At 41.2% G+C, this 14473-nt stretch overlaps 1 long non-coding RNA gene across 2 annotated transcripts in view; it reads right to left on the reverse strand.

Annotated features, from left to right (window-relative positions):
* Positions 1-14473, reverse strand: part of LOC131478373 (uncharacterized) — a 193481-nt gene that overhangs the window by 85219 nt on the left and 93789 nt on the right. Inside the window, exon 3 of one of the 2 annotated variants that reach the window (XR_009244437.1) lies at positions 2362-2804. The exons of the other annotated variant lie outside the window; for it this stretch is intronic. This is a non-coding gene — a long non-coding RNA (uncharacterized LOC131478373). Of the gene's footprint in view, positions 1-2361; positions 2805-14473 lie in introns of those variants that run through there. 2 annotated transcript variants of the gene reach the window in all.

The raw sequence follows: 14473 nt of genomic DNA on the forward strand, positions 1-14473 counted from the left end.
AATTAAAAACAATATAATGAAGACTCACCTGTACTACACACACAGAGGGAGAGCTTGCAAGCATCCTCTTTCCATTTCAGAATTTCAGACTTAAGATAAATGTCACCGTTCGTAACGCATCTTCTGTGAGAGTTTCACAGGTGATGGAGAAACACAAGCTGGCTCTCCTTTCTCTTATCACCATGTATCAAAATTTCAGACTCAATTAAAAATTAACATCAACCCGAGATAATTAGTGAATAAATCCACTGTAGAAAAAGACGTATAATAAGCCTTCTCTAATCCAGGAAGGAATGCTAGGTCATTTGAGAATATAGCTACCGAAACACCCTTGATGGAAAGCTCTCTCAGCCTATGAACTCAGCAAAACCAAGTCTCCCTGTAATGGCCTCTCATTGAAAACTGAACTCCACGGCTGTGTAATAGTTTGTGCCTTTTCGTCTTCTGGTGAAGTATTGAGGAATTAAGGCTTCCTGTCTGTAGGCACCCGGTGTTTTAATTTACAAATTAAATTTATGTTTCAAGTTACATGTTATATATAGAAGGAATAGTGACAGTGATACTATTTGTTGAAACCTATTTTGTGTGGCTGATGTGGTGGTTTAATAGGCTAATCCTTTACCTTACAATGCCAGCCTCCCATATGGACGCCAGTTCTAGTCCCGGCTGCTCCACTTTTGGTCCATTACCCTGATTATGACCTGGGAAAGCAGTGGAGGATGGCACAAGTGGGTAACCCAAGGCACCTGGCTCCTAGCTTTGGATAAGCTCAGGTGTGGCCATTGCAGCCGAGTAGGGAGTGAATCAACATATGGAAGATATTTTTCTTTAACTCCACTTCTCTCTCTCTGTAAAACCTGCCTTTCAAATAAATGAAATTAATAAATATTTTTACGTCTACTTTGTACACTGACAGGTTACACATGATTGTGTGATCTCATGATTGTCATTCCATAAATCAAGCGTGATACATGTTTTATTGATTTTCTACTGCTACTGTAACAATGTACAAGAACCAATTTTTTTCCCTCTTATTTGTGGAAGCCAGAAATCCAAAATGTCTTATGGGCATAAAAGTTAAGGTGTTACCAGGGTTGTTTCCCTCCACAGACTTCAGGAGACACTGTTTGTTGTCTCTCCCAGTTTCCGGCAGTCAGTGGGACTCCTTAGCCTGTAGTCCCATCACTCTCATGTTTCCCTTTCATTTTGTGCTGCCTAATATCTGGTTTTGAATGTTTCCTAAAAGAATAGATGTGAACCCAGAAGAGAAGGTCCTGACTCCTGGCTTCAGATCAGCTCAGCTCCAGCCTTTGCAGCCATGTGAGTGAATCAGCAAATGGGAGATCTTTCTCTCTGTATCTCCTTCTCTCTCTAAATCTGCCTTGCCAATAAAAATAAATTTTTTGAAAGATTTATTCATTTTAATTGGAAAGCCGGATATACAGAGAGGAGGAGAGACAGAGAGGAAGATCTTCCGTCCAATGATTCACTCCCCAAGTGAGCTGCAATGGTCGGGGCGCACCGATCCGAAGCCAGGAACCAGGAACCTCTTCCAGGTCTCCCACACGGGTGCAGGGTCCCAAAGCTTTGGGCCGTCCTTGACTGCTTTCCCAGGCCACAAGCAGGGAGCTGGATGTGGAGCAGCCGGGATTAGAACCGGCGCCCATATGGGATCCCGGGGCATTCAAGGCGAGGACTTTAGCCGCTAGGCCACGCTGCCGGGCCCTAAAAATAAATTTTTAAAAGAAAAAAAATAGGTGTGAACTTCTTGCGGCATTTGACAGAATATACCAAAAATATATTCAAATGGAAAGTGTAATTCAAAATTCTTTAAAGTGATGGCTTCATATGCTTGAAAGATGACATGAAATCAAGTTTATAATAGGTCAAAATATGAGGAGCCTTCAAAAGGTACAGGGGAAATGTGTATTGTGGAAACACTAAAATTACAAAAACTTTTTTGCACCAAAAAAAGTATCATTTTAGTTCCATTTCCCTATAAACCTTTTGAGGACCCCTGATGCCCTCTAATCCATGCATTTTGACATGCCCCACACGCACCTATACTCCTTACACAAAGATCAAAATACATTCCAGGCTTATGTACTAAATTTTCAAGCCTAAGCTTGTAAAGTAATAGACTATGGATCATTTATGGCCATTTCTGCTTTTAAAGCCTGAGAAGTTCTCTTGAATTGGAATTTCAGCAGATACTGCCCAGGCCTGGAAAGATAAGGAGAGAGAGGGAGCAAGGATAGAGGAGCCTAAGCTGGCCAGACTCAGCCGTCAGCCTGGTTCCAACCGTGTTCTTCCTACTTCTTTTCTAACTGAGGACTCCGAGTGAGAATTCATCTGGAAGCGATTTCTCTGCTGCTAAATTTCATTTGGAAGTCACTAGACTTGAAGGCTGTGATTACTTACGTGTCAGTTACATGTCTAATACATTCACATATGAGAGAGAAAACCCAAGAAAAAGAAAACAAAAACGAGAGAGGCTGAACCTGTGCCTAGTAGCTTCCTCCAACATTTCTGCCACCTCCACAGAGGTACCCACCCTTTCGCCTGTTGGGCAGATCACTGTCTTTATGCAACTGGTCAGACTGACCACAACAGACGTGTCCCACACAGCATGTTCAGCCTCTCTTTCCAGCTCCCAGCATATCTTTAGTAAACCACTTCTTCGAGTGTTCCAGTCTATCATCACAGCGATAAACACTTGAGGCCCTCTCAAAAGAAGCCAGCCACCAACTCGCTCCTCAGCCAGCCACACATGCAGGCACTTCTGTTGTATCTACAAACACGCACTGGTTGGGAAGGAAACAAAGTGGAAAACACTGTTTATTTTGCAAACAACTGCTCAGAAACTATATATTCTTCTAAATTTAGTTAACTATTTTCAAAATAACTTGGCCAACGGCAGCCTGTTTTATACCTTGAAATTACTGTTTGCTGAAGCATTCTTTATACTCATAAAGACACGGCCAAGGTCATGAGCTTACGGCAATAATCTTTCCAGAACCTTCCTTCACTCACACAAGGGATTAGAGCAGTCATCTCTATTTGCTAAGTTGCTCTCATGATAACCATGCACTAACTGATGTGTACTTCTAGAATACGTTAGCTCTTCATCAATCACATCAACCAGGTCCCTGGCGTTACTTGAAAAGTTCAAAGTAACTTCAAGCATTATGTATTTAAAAAGAAAAAACAGAGTGTATTTGCTTGAAAGAGTTCCAGGAAGGCCACACCATCAGGTCTTGGGTGGAGTGAATCAGGAGCCAGGAGCCTCATCCGGCTCTCTCACGTGGATGACAGAGGCCCAAGTATTTGAGCCATCTGCTGCTGCTTTTCTAGATGCATTATCAAGGAGTTGAATTAGAAACGGAGTAGCCAGGAACTCGAATGGCACCCATATGGGATGCCAGCCTTGCAGGCAACAGCTTAAAGCACTGTGCCACAATGCTGGACCTTCAAGGATTATCGTAATATCTTAAATAAAATCATGCAACAGATCAATTTAGCTCCTCAGATTAACTCATTCATTCACTCACTTACAACTCCCCTATACATTGCCCTTTGTGTTATATTAGGAAAAGGACAGAAATTTCTGGGGTTGCATTACCACCCTGAAAAAATTATTTATGGAACCTGCTTATCTTATACACACATTTCCTTGCATTATCCAAGAAAAACTTAGAGATGATATCTGTCAAAAAGAAAAGCTACAGCTTCCCAGGATATGTTCCTAGAAAATAGAATTACTTTAAAATGCAACTTTTAGTTATTAAAACACTTCTTAATTATTTGCAAAACATTTAGGCATGCCAATATTCCTTGTGAATGTGTTTCTTAAATCAAGTCTCAGTGTCAACCATTTGTCAGAGTTCTGACACAGCACACAGCGTGTGACTGACAGGGTGGGGCCGGGGAGCAGCTCTGCTGATCCAGCATTGTGGTGATCTACAAAGGGGATAGCAGCTGTTGCTGGGAAAGGTTGAGTACGTGGCTTACTAAGTGTTATTAAAATTGCCTACGGCAGCGAACAATAGGCACCCACAGGGACTGAGGAGAATAATGGGGTCACCCAGGTGGAGGAGAGGTAATTGTCACACAGAGCAGCTCGACTTCCTGGGATCTGCCCTTAACACAGGAGGCTGCAGGAAGAACCCCCTCACTGCTTGCCCATGAAACTGGTCCGGGATGATTTCTTGCGTCTTTCTTTGCCTGACTTTTCGTGCATCATTTCTCAGCTTGCTTCCTAAAAAGATCACGTTCCTCAAGCGTGCCCAGTAGAAGGGAAATTGACCTGGCAAACAACTGTGATGCCAGAATCATTAGGAAGCAACAGAACTGGACTGTGGAAGCTGAAGGCATGAATGCTGTGGTTCCCACATGTCTCTCTCCTCCCACAGATGTGTTGGCAGCATGCACAGTGAGCCAGAGTTCAAGTGCTATTGTGAGTCACATTTCACACCCCTTGGCTATGGCAGAGTGTTTCTTAGGCAGAGCCTCAGCCAGCCTTGTAAACTTGAACAAACAAGCCTCTTGAGAATCACAAGTGATTTTTTTTCCCTCTTCTGAGGAGGTGCCCTCTCTGACATGATTCCAGAGTAGACTCTGAACAGTGAACTTCAACACGAAAAAGCAGAAACTCCAACAATGCTAGACTTGCGAGGCAGTGAAATCCAGGCAAGCAAGAGGGAAGGTAGCCTCAGGTGGAATTTTTTTACAAGTTGCTGCCATCTTCATGTTTCCTTCCTGTTTTGCTACACTCAACTATTGCAAAAAAAAAAAAAAAGTCTCTTTCCCAGGCACCCTGTCGTACTCTCATAGAAATTCATATTCGTTATGATCTCTTCTTGTGAATACATATCCCATGATGAATCCTCGCCAACCATATCCAGTCCCTCTGTCTACGGTCTCTTTATTTGGGGAGTTCATGTGTTTGCTCTTTCATCCTGCAACCTAAATTAGCTTCTGATTCTGGAAATTTCTGATTGTAACTTTCATCAAAACATGTTAAAAATCTGAAATTCAAACTCTTTTGGTGAAAAAAAAAAAGACACAGTCAATAATCCCATGCTAAAGCAACAAGATCTGGTTCTCAAGAAAGACAAAGCAAGTCACACGTATCATGGACATGGTATGCCATGGTGGAGAAAAACCATCTTTAACGAAAGTGCATGTCTTAGCACTGTCCTCAGTATGAAGACATTTTTGGTATTAGTACCATTCCTAGGGGAATAAGAATTGAGAATTGACTCAGACATAATGAACTGTGTTGATTTCATGATTGCAGTTGTGGAGGGAAAAAAAATCTATTCTCTTAGGCTTTGTCAATAGCCAGCACCACCTATCGTCTCCTCTTCAAATTCCTGCGTGTGTATTCGTTCAACCATTATTTGGTGATTACTATCCCTTTACTTAATTTTAAACTTTAGCAGGCTCTGTTCTTTTACCAGTGGATCCTTGGATTCAATATCTGAACAAAGAGCATACAAATAGTCTTTAAACGTCCAATACCTGTTACAACCTGACAGTACCAAGTTTTTCCTTTGTCTTCTTGTCAGGATTCATGGCAGCTTATGCAATTTGCCCGTCTACTGCATTCCCAATACCTATGCCTGAATACACTCCTATCGAAAATAATCAGGGATCCCTCCTTCTCTATATCTGAGGGCTCTTCAAAAATACACATGATGAAAAAAAAAGCATACATGGTTTTAAAAAACGGTTTGCATCCAAAGGAACTGAATTTTTTAAATTATTTATTTGAGAGGAAGACAGACACATAAAATTAAAAATACACCTCTTATCTGCTGTTCTGTGTCTCTAATGCCAGGAGTAGTCCAGGACCAAACTCGGGAAACTAAGAGTGCAAGCCAGGCTTCCCATGTTGTTGTAGGTAGCGGTGGTGGTTGAACTCTCAACACACATCCCAGAGTCTCCGTTAGCAAGAAGCAGCAAACGGGAGGTAGGAATCCCACGCAGTTGCTCTGACGTGGGGCACATCATCTTCACCATTGGCCTTTCATTTTCCCATAAGGTTTCTGAAGGACCTGTGTGGATTTATGGCTTGGGGCACTCTGAGTCTGGTCTGGTCTGAGCCAGCATTAGCATGTCATACACCTTAACTAAAACTGTTGACTTCTGACAACATACACCCACCTATATCTCCTTGGCATCCGCATAGGGACTGGGATTAGAAAAATTTCAAGGGGCCCGGCGGCATGGCCTAGCGGCTAAAGTCCTCACCTTGAACGCCCCGGGATCCCATATGGGCGCCGGTTCTAATCCCGGCAGCTCCACTTCCCATCCAGCTCCCTGCTTGTGGCCTGGGAAAGCAGTCGAGGACGGCCCAAAGCTTTGGCACCCTGCAACCGCGTGGGAGACCCAGAAGAGGTTCCTGGTTCCTGGCTTCGGATCGGCGCGCACCAGCGCATTGTGGCTCACTTGGGGAATGAAACAACGGATGGAAGATCTTCCTCTCTGTCTCTCCTCCTCTCTGTATATCCAGCTTTCCAATAATAATAAATCTTTAAAAAAAAAAGCAGAAAAATTTCAAGAAGCTTTCAGGTGAACCATATAACTTAGAAATGCTAAAAAAAAAAAAAAACAAAACAAAAAAAAAAGAAAGAAAGAGCTAAGTATATCACTATCACACCAAATGTAAGTAATACCCAATTTACTATTTACTGTCATGAAATATGCACAAATCTATTTATATATTCACAGACTCCACATGGCACCAGAGAAATGCAAACAAGTACATAACATATAAAGCTAGCGGCACCATATAACAATGTTGTCAAAGCTTCTTGTGGCTACTTTAGAGAGAATCTACTTGAAGGCCACCATGTGGGTCTGGTGTTGTGGTGTACTTAAAAGTTAAGCTGCCGCCTATAGCGCTGGCATTCCATTAGGATACAGGGATTGAGTTCTCACTCCTCCACTTCCAATCCAGCTCCCTTTTAATATGCCTTGGAAAAACCACAGAAATCAGCCCAAGCATCTGTGTGGGAGACCCCAAAGAGGCTACTGGCTTCATCCTGGTCCAGCAGTAGTCATTGCAGCCATTTGGGGAATTAACCAGCAAACAAAAGAGCTTTCTCTCTCTCTCTCATCTCTCCCTCTCTCTCTCTCTCTCTCTGTAACTCTACCTCTCAAATAAGTAAAACAAAGGTTTTTCTTAACTTTTATTTTTCATGTTATAGTTTGTTAAGGTCAGGGATTTCCCCTTCCAGCAGCCCATTTCAGCAACAGTCACTAGTCTATCATTCTGCTGTTTAAGCACATGATGACATTGTAGGTGTGGACAATGATAGAAAGTTCTATTGTCAAGATATATTTAAGAGTTTCATTGAGAGTCCATCTTTAAATCAAACAGCCTCGCAGGAATATTTTAAGTATCCTCACTTAGATGTTGCTAACAGGTGGGCAAGAAATAAAATGCCAGTAAGTGGTTTGACTAATAGAAACATGATACACTGTGGTAAGGCTGCGTGTTGGAGATTAAGGTGTCAACAGACAGTCTTTCTCATAGGTACAAACAAGAATCTAGTCTCTCTTCTAGGTTCTGGCAGATAACTGGTGATCCTTGCTTCTCTTTTTTACTTTTGAAGCTTTATTTAACTAAAGGCAGAGAGAGAGAGAGGGCGGGAGGGAGATCTTCCATTCACTGGTTCACTCCCAAATAGCCACAACGAGCAGGGCTGGACTAGCCAAAAACCAGGGCCCAGGAGCTCCATCTGGGCCCCCTGCGTGGATTATAATGGCCAAATCATTCAGGTCATATTGCACTGACTCCACAGGCACCTAAAGCACCAGGATCTTGAACCAGCATTCAAGTGAGATGTCATCATTGGCACAAACGGCAGCTTCGTTCACTGCACCACAACACTGACCCTTTTCCATGGAATGCTACATAGCTATTCAAAAGAATGAAAATTCTACCATTTGCAACAAAGTGGCCCCAACTGAAGACCATTATGCTCAGTGAAATAGCCCAATCCCAAAAGGACAAATGTATGTTCTCTCTGATATAAGGCAACCTTCATGCAAAGTAAGAAACAGATATATAGGTGAACAAGTATATACATATATTTTTCTAGATGAACTGTATGTCTGGAAATGAAGATAAGTTGCATATCTTCATGAATAAAGGGAGGACTCCTAATGAGACAGTTAAATATACCTTGATAATATGATACTAAATTTCCTATCTTTGTCTATACCCACAATTCCATGATGCACTTAAATAGTAGAATGTTGGACTTCTGAAATTTGCTAAAGGATGGGGAAATTATGGGAGGGGAATATGGGTAGGGAGAAAATCAGGGGATGGGGAGAATATACCTACAAATATGTATCTTGGAAAATAATTAAAATAGTAAGAAAATATTTCCTGAATATCCTTTCTTCTTCAGTTTAGAGTGGTTATCAGTAGACATCAAAGGCACTTGTGAGAAACTCTAGTTTTACAGGCTCAGGAGAGAAGGCTATGTTACATGTCCTGTTAGAAAATTTCAAAAAGTAATTAAATTTGTACTTAATTAAACTCAGCTGCAAACACTTATAAGAATCAAAAACAAACAACATGAATCAGAAAACTATCGTCTGTAACTCAAATTCTCACTGCAGTTTTTTGCACAAGAAATAAGCTAGGATTGGTTCTTACATTTCTGACTTGTTAAAAATAAGTAAACATAAGAGTAGTATTTTGTGAGTCTTCTAAGTTCAAATAGCAGTGTCCATAAAGGATTTTATTAGAACACAATTATAATCATTAATTTATGTAATGTCCATGTAGTTGAGCCACAGCAGTGTAGCTCAATAGTTGTGGGAGAAATTGTGTTGCCTCCATCTCAAAATACTTGCAAGCTGGTGGTTTACAGAAAGGTTTGCTAACCCCTCTTATCCTGGAACTGTGAATGGCTCTATAAATTTGTTTAAGATGTAGACTCTACTCTCCAGAAAAAAATGCATCCTGGATAAAAGTTGGGTTAGCTGTAACAATCTCAAGGACGAGCAGGCAAGGTCAGTGGCACAAGAGACATTTGAGTTTAGTGAATATTCAAAGGAGAAGAAGGTATGAAGAGATGGAGAGGCGCTCCGTTGTACCTCTGCTAACAAGTCAGGGTTGTTATACATCGGAGTCCTTTTGTTTTTTCCTTATTCTGCCTCGCACACACCTATACATAAAAGAAGATAAAAAATACTTTTCAGGGATGATTTTATTTTTAAAATTCTACTTTGATTAAGCCCTGAGAAGACAATCGAGCCAAGGACATGTCTACTAAACTCTCATACATTGTCCATAAATGTGACAGCTCAAAGGAACTTGGACACTATTTAATCCAATACTTTTGCTTCATAGATGAGAAAATTGAACTCAGAAAGTAAGTTTCTCGCGTTTCAACGGTAGAAAATGGCTGGGCTAACAGAGCAGTACAGGGAAGTGATATGTGATTTGTAGAGCACCTGTTTTTACATATGATTTTAATATAGCTCTCATGAGAGCCCCACGTTGCACCTATTACCTCCATTTTACAAAACAAAAACCTGAAGCTCAGAGAAAATGAAATCTCACCGTTTTTATAGAACTTGCATAGTTTTTGTAGAAAGCAGAAGCTAAAATTAAGACTCTAAATCCTACGATTTTTTTTTTTTTTTTTTTTGCTTTATAATCTCATTTTAGTACCATGGTATTCTCAAGCCACTAAGTAGAAGGAGTGATTCTAGAAAGTGTATGGGAAGTAGAATGAAGAGAAATTTACTTCTGTGGAAAAAAGATTGAAATATATATATATGCATGTATACTTGGATTATATATATTATATACTTGTATCCTTATTGCCCTGGGGAGACTTAGAATTAAGCCATACCTAGTCAGACCATGTGCTGTGTGCCTTGCAAAAATAAATATGCACTTGTTCCCATTATCTTGGCATGAGTAGTTAGCTTGCTACACATCCTGTGATTTGGTATGGGTGTTGTATGAGGATGGAAGCCAATAAACAAGATCCTACAACACTACAACCTCATTAATCTGTGCAAAATGTTGAGCCACACACATGGGAAATGTAGGGGATTCTCAGCCCTCATGCAGCTTATAATCTCAGAGACAAGGTCAACTGAACATGTTTCAAAATGAATACATGCGGGTCAGCATTGTGGCTTAGTAAGTTGGGCTACCATGCATGACACTGGCCTCTTGCTGCTCTGCTTATGATCCAGTTCCCTACGTATGCACCTGAGAAGACAGCGGAAAACGGCCCTAAGACCTGGGCCTCTGCCACTCCTATAGTAGACCAGTGTGGAATCCCTGGACCTCGGCTTTGGCTTGCTCAGACCTGGCTGCTGCTTGTAAAAGATTTATTTTTCTCTCTCTATCTCCCCAACACCACCACCACCACCACCACTCTTTTTTTTTTAAGATTTATTTATTTTTATTGGAAAGGTAGATTTACAGAGAGAAGGAGAGACAGAGTAAAAGATCTTCCATCCACTGGTTCACTCCCCAAGTGGCCTCAATGGCTGGAGCTGAGCTGATCCGAAGGCAGCAGCCAACTTCTTCCGGGTCTCCCTCATGGGTCCCAAGCTTTGGACCATTTTCTACTGCTTATCCAAGCCACAGGCAGGGAGCTGGATGGGAAGTGGAGCAGCTGGGATATGAACCTGCAGCCATATGGGATCCCAGCACAAACAAGGTGAGGATTTAGCCACTGGGCCATTATGCCGGGTACTCTTTCTTTGTCTTTGAAACAAGCAAATCTTTGTAAAGAAAATAAAATGAGTGAAGAGTCTATCATATTATATATTTAGCCAAAAGAGCTAAAAACTCCAGTCCCCACCAAAACCCAGATTTTTATAGCAGTTTTACTCATCATTACCAGAAGTTGGAAAAATTCCAGATGTCTTTATGTTAATGAATAAAAATAAATGAAAATTTTAAAAACTGAGGCACAATCAGATAATGAAATACTATTCAGCACCAAAAAAAAAAAAGTTCTCTCCAGACACAAGAAAGCATGGAAGAAACTTTGATGCGTACATGCTACTCAGTGGAAAAGCTGCATGTTGTAAGTTTCCAACCTACATGACATACTGGGAAATGCAAAACTGTGGATGCAGAGAATATCCATGGGATACAGTTAGTGAGTGGGACGGGTGGGGCCAACGCCTGTTTCAAACACTCAAAAATGAGTAATGCAAAGTAAGTAAAGCGGTTCTGTGACAGACCACGGGGCTAGTGGATGAGGGTCACCCACGTGGGTGGGTCATGGACCTGAGCTCCCACCATGAAGCTGGGATCCGAATGAGCCCAGGAAGCCAGGGCCAACCTAGAGACCCACAGGGATTCCAATCTACTCAAACGCTGTTTAGGAGGAAGTGTTCCCCCTTTTTTCGGGAACATATTTAAAGGGCTATTATCCAAACTGTTCGCACTAAAAAGAGCAGTAAACACTCATCTTACTAAAACTCCTTAAATACAGAAACATTTAGCATGCCCAGTCTGGCTTCTCCTGGTTTTTTTTTTTCGTTAAATCCTCCATGCAGAGTACAATTTACTTCACCATTAAAAAAAAACAATCTTTTTTTCCATTCTGTTTTGGTTTGTGGGTTTTTGTTGTCATTTCTTCCTAAAGCGTTGTTTCCTCACATTTGCATCTCCCAGCCTTTTTAATGTGATATTCCATTTAAACTGCCTTTTAATTGTATGTGCTGCCTTGGCAGAACATGACTGATGTACTCCCGTTAATTAGGGCTCCAGTCAGCAGCCCGTGCCAGCTGGAAACTGAGAAACAAGCGTAAATTATTCTGTCATCAATCAGCTCGAAAATGTTTGAATCACTAATTAGTTTGCAATTTGGGTGACAGCGTAGCTGACGCAGGCGGTGTCGGAAACTTCAGATCTTAGATGAATAATTTGCCAGGAACAAGCACAGATTCCCTGCTTTTAAATACATGAAGGTTTATCTGCATGTTGAAAGGTGCCCCGACAGTCTTCATTAACTTCCAACTGGGACTATGTAAATCGGGAAGCCTTGTGCGCCTCTTGGGGCCACAGTGGCTTAGCAGCTGATATTTAGAAAGGGAAAGCCTCTTTTCTCTTCCTTTTTTTTAAAATTAATAATTCATAAACTGATAGACAAGGATGTTTGGGCTTTAACAGCTCTTAAAAAAAAACACAATTTTTTTAAAGCAATCACCCCCCTCTTACATGAAAATTAGTTGTGCTGTATCTTGCTGCTTCACTAATTTATGCTCCTTCCCCATCACGTGACTGGAATGTTAACCAGAAGCGATTATTAGCCCTTGTCCTTCTGAGGAGGACTGTTATTTAGGTTTTATAAAATAGCATTGTTATTTTTCCGCTAAAAGGGAAAGGTATGGAGACTCAGGTGAGGCCAGGAGGGAGGAACAAGCAGTAACAATAGGAGAAAAAAAAGAAAGCATTATAAAATCTATTATTTATCCAGTTAAGGATGCTAGATGGTCTCTGATTGTTTGAATCAGGCCTGTGTAAGAGCTCACTGCATTCGCTGTCGACACAAGGGGATGTTATCTCTGGGATGCTGTTGGGTTATGAAGAGGTTTGAGCCTGGAAATCCATTATGCTTATATCTATAGTCCAAACACTGCTTACGCTCAGGAAGCCAAGAAGAAAGGAAGTTCTCACTTTTCAAAAATTTGGTTGCAAAAATTTAGTTGGGAACTGAGAGCTACATATCCAAAGCCATCCACTTCTAGCATACAGCAGGGAAGATGGATGAAATTTCAAATGTGCCAGGCCCTCTTACAGGTGCCTACCAAGGCCAGTCAAGTAGGCTACAAGAAAGCAGAAGTTGAGATGTCTGAGTAATGGCACTGAAAGAATGAAGAAGGGGAAGCAGTGGGTAGTGTGAACGCGCCACATCCCGGACCTGTGTGCGGACTTAAATATCTGGGCAAGAAAAACAATTTTTTTTTCTCCCAGTGCTGGTCCTCATTTCTTTTTCTTCTTTTTTCAAAGATTTCTTTTGTTTTAAAGGCACAGTGACACAGTGACAGAGAGAGAGAAAAACAGCCCTTTTATGTGCCAGTTGACTCTCCCAATGGCTGCAACAGCCAGGGCCAGACAAATCAAAGCCAGGAGCCTGATACTCCCTCCGTGTCTCCTACCTCAGTGATGGGTGCCCCAGTAATGGGGTCATCTTCTGCTGCTTTCCTAAGTGCCATGGCAGAGAGCTGGATTCCAGATGGAGCAGCGGGGATGCAAACAAAACTATAAAACAAAGTAACAAAGGCACCAGAACATTGAGAGGATCCTGGCGCGTGTCAAACCCACCCCATCTCAATACTTCTCGAAGCAATCAAAATAGCCTGATATCAAGAAAATATTGAAAATTATATCTCTAGACTCCGGGAAATGAAAGAAAAGATGACACTGTTGTTTGCTTCTGTCAACAAAAGCAAAGTTTCATTAACTGTGGATGATATTTTCAGGTCATTTATTTCCCTATCCAGCTAGCTATTCATTAGAAATTTTAATTTAATCATAAGAAATGATAAGCATGTGAGGTAATACCTACATTAGTTTAATTTAGACATCATGTGCATGAAGACATGTACATGATGGATATATATATATATATTATATTCATTTTTTTAAAAACTAAAACTTGGAAAAACAATTCAGTGATTACATATAAGTACCTAAATTGCTTTCTGCAGTAACTACCATACTAAAATAAATTAATGATCTGAGTAAGTAGGACATGAGATAAATTCTCTCTGGGAAGATAGTCTCAAAGCCCACTTTGGTACTTGCGAAGGAAGTGACAGTAGCACCTTCAGGAAGATGCTCTCAAAGCCTGTCTCTGTTCCCGAGCAGAGCGTGATAGGAAAATGCCTTAGGTAGCTAAGACATAACACAAGAGCACTGGATCCCACGTAAAACTTTCAAAGACACCTACCTCATGACTAATTATTGGATACATCCAATTATGCATTCCCCCCATTTGCATACATGCGTGAGCACACTGTAACTCAACAGTGAACATAGCGTATATGGGCTAGGATTCAGGAAGTGTTTCAATCTGTAGAGAACCCGGGCTTACAGGGAAAGTCATTTCACATAAAGAATCATATGTGCTGATGTAGGTACAGGTAATTAAGACTAGACCAGGAGAAGAGGAAGGGAAAGAAGCAGAACTCAATCTATTGTTTCAGGCATTTTTCTTATAAAGACAGATTTTATAACAAGGAACCAGAGAAGTTTTTATGTGAGTGCCCAGGGCCTGAGCCAATGCAAAGAAACAGAAGTGTGGTTAGGAGACTGCAAGTCTAGATGCGGTATACGTGAGGATACTGGCCTTTTAATGACACTCAGGAAATGAGTATGGCAGTAGTGAAAGGAATTCAGTGGAGAGCACGTGTTAATATAGGAGTACAGGTCACTTTCTCATATGCAGATTTCATCTCCCGTGTT

The sequence above is a fragment of the Ochotona princeps genome, chromosome 31 (assembly GCF_030435755.1).
Source record: "Ochotona princeps isolate mOchPri1 chromosome 31, mOchPri1.hap1, whole genome shotgun sequence".
Classification (NCBI taxonomy): Eukaryota; Metazoa; Chordata; class Mammalia; order Lagomorpha; family Ochotonidae; genus Ochotona; species Ochotona princeps.